Source organism: Muscardinus avellanarius (assembly GCF_963383645.1).
Source record: "Muscardinus avellanarius genome assembly, chromosome: 10".
Lineage (NCBI taxonomy): Eukaryota > Metazoa > Chordata > Mammalia > Rodentia > Gliridae > Muscardinus > Muscardinus avellanarius.
The window spans coordinates 95,299,078-95,311,343 of record NC_137796.1 but is presented as its reverse complement, the minus strand read 5'-3'; positions in this window follow the sequence as shown (position 1 = coordinate 95,311,343).

The following is a 12,266-nucleotide window of genomic DNA, read 5'->3' as shown; positions in this document are numbered from 1 at the left end:
GAATGGCTCATCGGCCAGCAACCAGAGACCGAGTACACACAGCCTTTGACCCGGCAAACCATCTCTAGGCACAGACCGTGGACTTCTCACTCTCCAACAGTGTGGTGAGATGGAAAAAGACCCTTTAAAAGTAAAAGAGCCGGGTGTGATGGCGAACGCTCTAGTCCCAGTACTTGGGAAGCCGAGATAGGAGGATTGCAGGTTTGAGGCTGGCCTCAGCGACTTACTGAGACTCTGTTTCAATATAAACATAAAAAGGGCTGGGATGTGGCTCAGGGATAGGATGCCCCTGGGATCAAGCCCCCAATACCAAGAAGAAAAAAAAGTCAAAGAAGAAAAAGAAAACCATCAAAGTACATTACACATAGTAAGATTAGGTATTGGAAAATTGCATGCTTTCTTTTCTTTCGTTCTTTTTTTTTTTTGTGGGTCTGGGGGTGGAACCCAGGAACATTTGACCTCTGAGCCATACCTCCTGCCCTATTTTTTATTCTTTATTTTGAAACCGGGTCTCACTGAGTTGCAGAGGGCCTCACTAAGTAGCTGAGGCTGTCCGCGAACCGCGATCCTCCAGGTCTCAGCCTCCCACATGCTGGGATTACAAGCGTGCGCCACCACGCCTGGCTTGCATGCTTTATTTTGTATATGTGTTCCTGGCAAGATAAATGTATTCTTCCTGAGGGGTACAGAAAAAGAATTGAATAGACATTGCCCTGGAGAAGTCTCCTATTTGAACACAAGGAGATAGAGGTAAAGGTGTTCGCTGTGATGTTATTTGTAATAATAAAAATTTTTCAGTCTAAATGTCTATTTATAGTGTAATGGACAAAAAGACAAGTTGTATTTATCCATTCAGTAGAATATAGCCTGCTGTTAAAATAACCTAGATTTTACATGGACCAACGGGGAGAAATCCTACGATCACAATGTTGAAGATATGGATAGCGTGTAGCATTTCTTTACATTTTAAAGATGCATACACACGTAGTAGTAAGAGTGCTGGAAGATTCCTGGGAAAGGTAATCACCCACCTCAGGGGTGTTGATAGGAGTGCAAGCAAAGATAAAGCCAAGAGGGGACAGGCCCACACCTGCACAATTTGGGTGCTGGGTAGGTAGGTGACTTTTATATTATGTACTGTATGTTGGACATCATTCATAAATAAAGACGCATATCACAGTGACGACAATAAAAACCCCTTCAGAGTGTCTCCGACTCATCAGAGGCTCCCACAGCCCAGGGCAGCTGAATGGCCAGTATGTTTGGCTGTCTTCGAGGGGACAATCACTGGCATTTAAGTTTGGGGCCAGGAAGACAGAATGTAAATTGATATCACACACTCCGACGAAATCAATAGAGGTAATTTCCTGATTCAGGTCCATAGACGTGCACGGCACCATCCACGTCTACAGAGAACGAGACATGGAGGGGGAGCTCGGGGGGCGGCTGGGAGCCTGAATTATTCAGCGCGCGTCTCGTGTCCCCGTCACTTTGGGCTTCGGTTGGGGCGCGGTGGAGAAGCACGAACGCGGCTGCCGATTGGCCCCGGCTCAGATGCTCTGACAATAACAGACCCGTGATGAATGATAATTGCGTTTTCTCTCCATCAGTGTATGGAAATCTGTTTATAGATTTGGATTACAAATTCTGGAAGCTTTATATGTCTAATGATTTTTCACCGACCTTAAAGGGTTCTGTACTACTTCAACCATGACTCTGCCTAAATTCTGGGCACTGTTGAATTAACTCTGATTTGGCCTCTTGCAATCCACTTGTGTGGTTAAAAAAGCCTGAAATGCCTCCCCGCGCCCAACCCCAAGTTCCTCCTGTGATTCAGAAACTGGTGCAGAGGGGGAAAGGCTTCACCAAAGGCTGCTTTTCTTCCTTGGGCTTCTAGAAGCCTGGTAATTTCAAAGCTGCGAAGGGGAATCTCTGTGGGCAGGGAGGGCGGTGCTCTGGGTCACCTGCGCTTCTGGAAGACGGTAACAACTGGCCATGAAGCTCAGTTCTAACAGGATTAAAAACTCCAGCAACAGACGAATGGCTACAAAATCAAAAGGCGCTGAGTGACATCCACATTAGAAAAAGAAGATTGAATTAGCAGTGACATTTTTTGGCCTGAGGCCTTTTTTTGGGGGATGGTGGAAATAAACACAAACTTTGATCTATTCTACTCAGAACCTCATGAAACATCAAGGCCAGAATATTGCTTCTAATCTTATTTGTTATTTCCAGACCGTATCCCTCCGGAGCCTCTGTTCTGGAGGACAGGGCTGTGCGTCTGTCTGAATGGGCACATTATGCTTCTGTTACAACAGTCCCAGAAGGGACATCCCGCTGAGCACTTACAAGAGGTCCCTGGATTGTGGTGAGAGGCAGCCGGGACAATCGGCCAATCTACCCACCAGGGCTGGTTGTGGCTCTGTGGGATTCTCATTATTTAAATGTTCTTTTTCCAGGTGCAAAAGCCGTCACTAGTGAAGAGGGGGGAAAAGCAGGGAAATGGCAGTTCAGTGATGATGGAATGATAAAGGACACACGAGCAGGAACTTTCCTGTTCTTAAATGAAAGACTGTTATTCTCTCTCAGTTCAAATGATGCTGTGCCCACATCTGAAGGTGTCACGCCCCATCGAGCTGTATGTGCAGGGAAGGGTGGCTGACGGGCGGGATCTGAAGGGAAACACACCAACACCTGTGTGCATGCTCGTTTGTGTGACTTTGAACCTGACTATGAGGCATAATCGCAATGCAGCAATAAAAGTCTATTAAAAAAGAAATTATGCTGCAAACATTCAAGGAAGAAAATAGCTGTCTTCAAACCCAAGGAATGCATAAGCACAAAGGAACACAAAATAAAAATACATTTTAAAACAGGATCTGGCTGGGTGTGGTGGCACACACCTGTAATCCCAGTACTTGGGAGGCTTAGACAGGAGGATCGCAGATTGAAGGCCAGTCTCAGCAACTTAGCAAGACCCTATTCCAAAAATTAAAAAAAGTAAAATAGGATCAGGATGTAGCTTTGAGGTAGAGTGTCCTTGGACTCGATACCAGTGCTACAAAAAAAAAAGAAAGAAAGAAAAGCAAGAACCTGGTGGTAGGCTCAGATCTTTCCACTTCAGCAATAAGCATATTATAGATTCAAAGGAAACTTATACAACTTTGAGAAAAGAAGATTGCAACTCAATATGCATCCAAGTCAATATCCAGGCATGAAGAAAATAGAAAAGCACGTCAGAGGTCCTGGCAGAGAGAACAGGATTGCAAAGATCCCCCAGGGAAAGACCTTGGCTGGCAGAACTTGGAAGCCTGCAGTTATCATCTCAAATTCTTTTCCTAAGAGTTCTAAGCAAAGGTGTGATGTGACTCAATGGATATTTAAATATATATATATTAATCCGGCTTTCTGGGTACAGAGGCAACTAGCGGGCAAAGAGTGGGAGTGAGTGGAGGCAATAGGAGGCGTCTGCGTTCACCAGGTGAGAACAGATGACATCCCAGGCTGGCCACACTGATAACGGGGAAGATGGGCCACAGGATGGACTTGCCATCTCTTCTACAGGAGGGTGACACCACAGGATTTCTGCATCATTTGCCTTGGGTTTGGGTAGGCAAGGGCAGCGGGTGCTCGAAGGAGGTTTTCAGGTTTTGGGAAATAATGGTTTTGCAACCTACTGAAGTGAGAACTATTGGTGGAAGCAGGCATTTAGGGTTAAGATAAATAAATGGGCTGGTTTTGAATATGTTAAGTTTGAAAGACTGAAACTTCCCAACAGGGAGGACAAGAGATTAGTGGATGTGCAAATCTGGAGCCATAAAACCTGTTCTTTGCCCCATATTTCTCTCTGCACCCTGTCCCTCAGTGTCCCCCAGATCTGTCTGTTGACTCTCTGGGACTTCGGAACTGTGACCAGCCACTTCCCCTGCACCCTCGACCTCTGCTGTCCCCAACCTCCCTTGCACCTCCCTCATTCTTCCTCATTCCAATAAATAGCACGTCCCCACCAACCTCTGATTCCCAGCCCACCAATCCTGGTCCATCTATGGTCCTTGCATTTCAACAAATGGCACCTGCAATCCAAAGTCCCAAACCCTGACGTTACCACTGACCTTCTTTTTCTAACACCTCACAGCCAATGCTCCAAGAAACCCAGTGGCTTTCCATACAATTTGGAGTAAAACCCAAAGACCTTGCAGTAATCCACCAAGTCCTCTAGGATCTGGACCCTCTTGCTCCCTCTGACCTTACCTAAACTCGCTCCCCTCTCTTCCCTCCCTTCCCTCCAGCCTTGCTGGCCTCCAGGCTGCTCTTAGAGATTGCACTCCCACTGCCACACCAGGGCCCTCGCTTCTGTCTGGAGCACTCCCCCCCCCAACTCGCCGGCATGCCTCCCTATTCCTTTCATGTCCTTCAGATCTCACCTCATCAGCGAGGCCTGCTCCAATCCAATACAAAGCGACATCCTTCCCCTTCTTATCACCATCTGGCATCCTTTCTATATTATTTGTTTACTTGTCTGTCTCTCCTCGCATGCGGGTCCCCCGAGACCATTGTCTTTGTTTCCTTCACTGATGTATCCCCACTGTCTAGAACAATGCTCAGCCCCGTGGATGTGCAATCAATACTGTTGCTGTATATGGCTGCTGGTGGGTAGGAGTCAAATGATCTGGAATTTACTCTCAATTATAACCTCCTTTGACCCCTCCGAGGTTCATCTTCCAGAGCTGGGCGGTAGGGACGTTCCTATCTGCTTGGTTCACGGGGAGCTGTGGAAATCCAGTGAGTTATTGTGCTGCCTGGATCACCTGTTAGAAAGACAGACTTTGACATTTTTGCAGGCCATGATGCCATGCCACAAAAAAATGCAGAGCAGAGTGTGTGCACATCAAAAAAGGGATGTTGGATAATTTTCTACCTAATTCCCGAGGGAAAGGGGGGGGATGAGACCCCTAAAAATAGTGAGTTCTGATTTTAAAACCAATTCATAAGAGATGGAAAGGAGCACAAAACCAAAGGCGAATACAAAAGAGGAGCAAGCATGGGCAAGAATAGTTTTGGGGAGGCTGTGGCAGAAAAAGAGCTAAGTCTTGCAAAAATGTTAAGGACAAGAAAAATTGATTTGGGGGCACATTGGAAGCAAGAAGATAAATGACAGGATTGTGCCAACCGATGACAGATTAAAAGCAGAACTCAGATTTTAGTTTGCTTCCAACAAAGAAAATGGTCTTTGGATTTGAAAGAAGAAATCCTTTAGAATGAAATTTAAAGAGAGAGAGCGAGCAAGATGAAAAGAGAGATGGAATTCTGCCTCATTAAATGAGGTCACAGCCCCACACCCAACCTAACTGTCAACTCAATCCCCCACCTCATTATATAGACCGTTTTCTCTCCTCCCAAGCAGGTACCCACACTATCACCCAGGCTACCACTTGATCAGCACTTGACTTCTTCAGGGACAATTCACAACCTGCTGAGTGGTTAAAATACTTATGAAAGAGAGGGAGAGACAGACAGACAGACAGAGACAGGAAACTCCAGGAGACTTAAAAACGATACCAACTTCTTTTTCCAAATAAAGGGAAAATTTCAAGAAACTAAAATCTGCTAAGCAGCATGACCCTAAATGGACCCTAACATTTTTGCTCTGTGCTGTGGTCACCAAGTCAGTCATATGAACATGATCCGATCTCCTAGCTCTGAAGGGATTAGTCTCAGGAATGCGATGTAGAAGATGTGTATACCTCATTCTTTTTTTTTTTAACTGTATACTGTATTTTACTGTGATAAAATATATAAAACACAATATTTACCATTTTAACCACTTTAAAATGCAGTAAGACATGCATGTTGTTGGGCAACCATCACCACTGTCCATCTAGAGAACATTTCCATCTTCCCACATTGAAACTCTACCCAGCAACCCTCTCTTCTCCCAGCACCTGGCGACTGTCATTCCACTCTGTGTCTATGAATGGGACTACTCTAGGGCCCTCATACAAAGGAATCATACATTGGTTCTTTGTGGCTGGCTTATTTTACTTGGCATAGTGTCCTCAAGGTTCATCCCTACTGTAGCATGTGTCAACATTTCCTTCCTTTTTAAGGCTAATCATGTATCTCAATTTTCACAAGTTGAGTTTTCTCCTGTGGATCGATTGTAGGAACACAGACTGAGGGATAGGATGATGAAACATCATCGAATCTGTATCATTTGGGGCAAGTGGTGTTGGGGAATCCTACAGTCCTCTTGTCCAAACTCTGCTGTGGACACTCTTTCTGACGATGACTTTGGCGAGGGTGCGGGACGTCTGCCAAGCTAATCACTTGTGGATAACATGGAATCGGGCACGATCGCTCCCCTATTGTATGATGAATGCGGAATCAAAATATGTAGCACACTAAAATGATAGACTGAAAAAAATAAATAAAATGATAGACTGAAAAAAATAAAGTGATAGACTGAAAAAATAAATAAAGTGATAGACTGAGACCAAGGTGATGAAATTTAATGACAAGAAATGTAATACACTAAAATTAGACTGAGGTAATGCACACACACACACACACACACACACACACACACACACACACACAACTGCAGACTCACAGGATGGAGTAAAACTAAGAGCAGTGTGACCAAGACTTGTGGGTTTTAATTGACCACAGGCTCAGTCTGAGTCCACAGTGGGATGTGGTTACCAAACAAACAACTAATGGCATCCAGAGGTCCATTAATAGAAGCCCAAAGCTCAGAGCAGGGCAGGAAATAGCTCCACTGCAGACCTCGGCACTGAGGCCGCACCTGGAATGTGGAGTTTATGAGGGGTGTCCGAAAACTGGAGGCCATTTGGCAGAGGGTGAATAATCTGGAAAACGTGCCACAGGAGGACTAGGAAGCAAATCAGGAGGCTTAGCAACTAGCAGGGCGACACAGGAAGTGACTCTGAAGTCCGGAAGGCCCGTTCTTGGGTGGCCTTAGGAAATGGAGCGACAAGATGGGGAGTGACTCCTTGGAAAAAATCAAGCGCTTCCCAATACTGGGAACTATCCAGCCCTTGGATGGGCTGCTTCATGAATAAGCTCCTCATTACTGGAGGCAATTCATAGCTGTTTTAGAAAGGTGGTCCTTAGGAACAATTTTGCTTTGGAGAGGATATTTGCCAATGTCTACATATAAATATTGTTGGTCTTCACGCCTGGAGGAGAACAGGTTGATCCTGGTTTCGTGTAGGTAGAGACCAGGGATGCTTTTGAGCATTATGCAATGCCCAGGACAGCCCCCAGAACAGAGAACAAGCTGGCTAAAAATTATCGGTAGTAATCCTACATTAAAATGTTTTAAAGCAAAGAGCCAAGTCTGCTGAATTTGGCCTGCAAGAATGTATCACTTGCCAACATTTAAGAATCCTGAGACTTCACATAATGATCTGAATTTCCAGTGTCAATCTGTCTGTCTCTCTTTTTTTTTTCTTCAGTGGTGCTGGGAATTCTACCCAGCAGTCTACCTCTAAGCTACCCCCCAGCTCTATTTTATTTTATTTTTTGGAAACAGGATATACCTAAGTTGCTGAAAGCTTTGCTAAGTTGCAGAGGCTGGCTTAGAACCCGAAACCTTCCTGTTTCAGCCAACATGTACTGGGATTAGAGAAGTACATCACCATGTCTGTCTGTCTGTCTGTGTCTGTCTGTCTGTCTGTCTGTCTGTCTGTCTCTCTCTCTCTCTCTCTCTCTCTCTCTCTCTCTCTCACTCACACACACACACATACACACACACCCCTATATGGCAATGCTGGGCCCACCTTCCTGCAGCACAACCATTACCTAGAGCTGAGCAGCTGGTTTATTTCAGAAGAGTCAGGAGCTTTCTAGTTCATCACAGAGCTCCTCAGAGTGACTCTTTCACACTGCAGGATGTTGAGTGTGTGGCCCTGCGTGCCTTGAACCCAGTATTCTCAGCTTTGCTTGGGCATTCAAGTCACCTGGGGAGCTTTTAGAAATCCCAGTGCAAAGGTTGTGCCCTGGGTCAATGACATAGGATTCCCAGGGTTGGGAGTGGGACTCAGGCTTATAGTTCTCCAAAGGGGTTTCAAGGTACAGTCAAGGACCACAGCTAGAAATAGAACTAGAACAGGCAGGAAGGCGTTCTAAGAAAGCAAGCAAACTCATATCCAGCAGAAGAACTTTCTAGTACTTGAAAAATTTAGCCCAAATGGGGCTGGGCTGTTGGTGCACTCTTGTAATCACAGGATTTGGGAGGCTGAGACAGAAGAATCACAATTCACAGACAGCCTCAGCTATTTAGTGAGGCCCTTTGCAACTCTGTGAGACCCTGTTTCAAAGTAAAGAATAAAAAAATACGGCTGGGGGTGTCGCTCGGAGGTAGAATGCCCCTGGGTTCCATCCCCAGTACCGCAAAAATAAATAAATAAATAAATAAATAAATAAATAAATAAACAAATAAATAAATAACCCAATGCACTGCTTTGGAACTAACTGAGTGCCAAAAGACATCCTGACTTAGGAATATTTGAAAACAAGAGACTGAACCAAGTCCTTTGTGACCCTGAATGTGGAGGACATTCACAGGGGAAGCATCCCCCAGGACACAGGTCCAGGTCCCACCCTTCACAGTATGGTGACATCAGGTGGGGGCTACGCAGGTCTAAGTTGAGATATTTCTCCAGACAATGCTGATAATGTGCTCCCCGGGAAGAGCCGCTGAGCAAGACAGGCAACCTCCATCAGCCCCAACCTCAACCTTGGCAATGACTCACTCAGGTCCTTAAAAAGAAACCTGTAAATCTTGAAACATGCCCAGAAATAGACACATACATAACCCCACCGCCGTGTGTAGGGGAGTATTTTATCCACGTGAAGACGAGGTTATACTTGAAGCTGCAAGATTCTCCCATTCGGTCCAACACCAAAGCCTGAAGGATTCAAGGGAAAAACTGTCTCCAGGTTCCAGCTCTTTTTCTGACATACTCAACATGTGATGTTTGATTAAATAACCTCTTGGAAAGCTGCTTATGTGCTTGTGTGAGAGTTCTTAGCATCAAGCAACAGATACCGATGCTGCCTGCTTTAAGCTAAAAAGAATTCTATTAAGTGGATATTGGAACAGTGTAAGCAGGTTTTAAAATATGCCTGTCTTGTGATACATCAGTGCAGTGGCTACAGCCATTAGAAACTATCAAATGGATTCAACTGGACTGATGTGTAAAAATATCCACAGTGTAGGGCTTTGGAAGAAAAATAGACTATACGATGCAATGTAAAATATTACATAGTTTTATGATAGCACATATTTATGTTTATTTATTTTAGTTATATATAAACTACAGGAAAAACCACTCAACCTAAGCTTATACCTTATTAAAAGTTTAACTGAAAATGGATCATAGTCTTAAATATACGTGTGTGTGTGTGTGTGTGTGTGTGTGTGTGTGTGTGTGTGTGTTACTTGTGTGTTACTGGGGATTGAAGCCAGGGGCATTCTGCCTCCGAGCTAAACCTCCAGCCCTATTTTATTTTTTATTTTGAAACAGGGCTGCACTAATTTGCAGAGGCTGGTCGTGAACTGTGATCCTCTTGTTTTTACCTCCCAAATACTAGGATTACTGGCATGCACCACCATGCCCAGCTTAAAATGTATTTTGTGTGTGTGTGTGTGTGTGTGTGTGTGTGTGTGTGTGTGTGGTACTGGGGATGGAACCCAGGGGTATTGCACCTCTGAGAGACACCCCCAGCCCTATTTTTTTAGTTTTTTATTTTTGAAACGGGCTCACTGAGTTGCGAAGGACCTCACTAAGTAGCTGAGGCTGTCCAATGAACATGTCTCCGGTCTCCACCTCCCAAATGCTGGGATTACCGGGGTGTGTCACCATGTCCAACCTTTAAAATGTATTTTTTAAACAAAAAACTTGCATTAAAAATGAGGAATCTGTATAGGGAATATTGATAATTTTGATCTGATCAAAATTTAAAACTTTTGCTCTATAAAAGATCTTGTGGAAATAAAAGCTTCAAACTGAGAGGAAATACTTCTTAAAAATTTTTTTTTTTTTTTTGGTGGTACTGGGTATGGAACCCTTCTACCTTTGGGCTACACTCCCGGACCCATTTTATATTTTATTTGGAAGCAGGGTTTCTTAAGCCAGCAAGGCTGGTTTCAAACCTGCAGGATCCTCCTGTCTCCGCCTCCCAAGTGCAGGGATTACAAGTGTGTGCCACCATGCCCGGCGAGAGGAAGTACTTCTAACCCATATATTCAACAAAGGACTAGTAGCTATAATATATAAAGAATTATCAATACTCAAGAGTTTAAAAATTCAGATTAGAAAATGAGCAAAAGACATAAAAATATATCACCATTTGGAAAATAAGCACATAAAAATGTTCAACATCACTAGTCATCAGAGAAACACATTAAAGCTGGGTGTGGTGGTTCAAGCTTGTAATCCCAGCATTCTGGAGGCTAAGACTGGAGGATTGCAGTTTGCGGACAGCCTCAGCTACTTAGTGAGGCGTTCTGTAACTTAGTGAGACCCTGTTTCAAAATAAAGAATAAAAAAATTGGGCAGGAGATGTAGCACAAGTCAGGCTGGGGAAATCGGAATAAAATCAGTGGATTACATTAATATAAAAATCCTGCTTGTGATATAGCACAGTTGTTTTGGAAAATATCATCATTGGGGGACACTGGGTAAAAAGCTACATGGGGTCTCTGTATTATGTCTTACAACTACAATGCAAATCTACAAATACCTAAAAATAAAATGTTAAATTAGAAAAAATGCATTGGCATATAAAGACGCCCACATAACAGGGTTTTGTGAAAAACTTAGATTGAAAAAAAATAAATGAATGTAAGATAACACTTTATTTTTATAACTATGTATATAAAAAGTCTGAACGGGTTTATGCCAATGCCAAAGTTGTTAACAGTGAATTTTCCTTTGTGGAGAGCTTATGGGTAACTTTAATTGTAACTTTCTTTTATTTCCACATGTATTGTATGCTTTCCTACTGGACATATGGATCAATGGGCAAAAAATAGGTAAACACTGTAAAACAAAGAATAAAAGGCTGCTGGGTGACTCATAGAATCACAGAGTAGTCTGGAGGAAGGGGAACGTGGGGTAGAGCCAAGAGGGGCTTGGCAGTAGGCGTCACTGTCCCATTCCAGGGGGTCTGGCTGGACCCATGGCTGCTGCCCCCAGCAGCGACTCAGCTTCAGTTTCCCATCAGCATCCTGGGCAGTGGGCTCCTGGTGCACCTGTGACTCGTGCCATCCTGGTGTGCAGAATGTTAATCTTGTGGCAGCTGCCATTTAGAAGCACCATTCACAGAGGCTGAAGTTGCAGAGACAGAACTAAAGAATCCCCGCAGAAGTGGAAACTAAATGGTGAGTGACCAGAAAGTGAGGTTTATGTCACTTCTACGGTAGGGAGAAGGCAGGCAAAGGCATCCTCCTGCCTTTTTTCCTTCTCCCCTTCCTTACTTGGGGTGTAGGCTAGGATGGGATGTTTTTAGGCATCTCAAATAAACAAAATGATTTTTCAGTTCTTCAGGGAGGTGAAAGAGATGATAGGACCTGCCATGGCTGCAGTGTTTCCAAGGAGTTTAGTGTGGGAGCTTTCAGCCCAGCAATGGGGTGGGGGAGCTAATCCAGGTGCTTCGGGGATGCTGGGAGTATCTTGCGGCTGGGAGTATCTTGCGGCTCAAGGGTTTCCCTGAATTGTCTTTCTATCAGAATCACCTATTACACTTTTAAGAAATACAACTTCTAGATGTAATCCTAATCTGCTGAATTAGACTCTCTTGAGGGAGATTTATTGGTTGGCTTGGTTTAAAGAAGGGGAAAAAGGATCCAAAATCATACTCAAGCCTACTTCTGGGCCTAGCTAAAATAGGAAATGAGGTAGAGAGAGGCTCTCCCTAGAGAAAAGTAGGCAAAGGGCTAAAGCACTGTCTCCACATACACACAGGGTGTTTCTGAGCGCAGAGACAACATCAGGTATCACACAAGGCCCTCAACTCACAAGGAATGTTATATTCTCCTGTGAATTCTTTCTTGTCTTATGATTGCATCAAGAAGTATCAGCCTGGTGCTAAAATATCTTTAACACCTCTCTTGCTTGTTCACCTTCTAAACAAAGAGAAAGCAAGTCTCAGGCAGCCTCTGGCAGGCAGCAGTATCTAAAGAGTGTCCTAACACCTTTTTGTCTTTTATCACTGATGTTTTTGAGTTTACCTTCAGT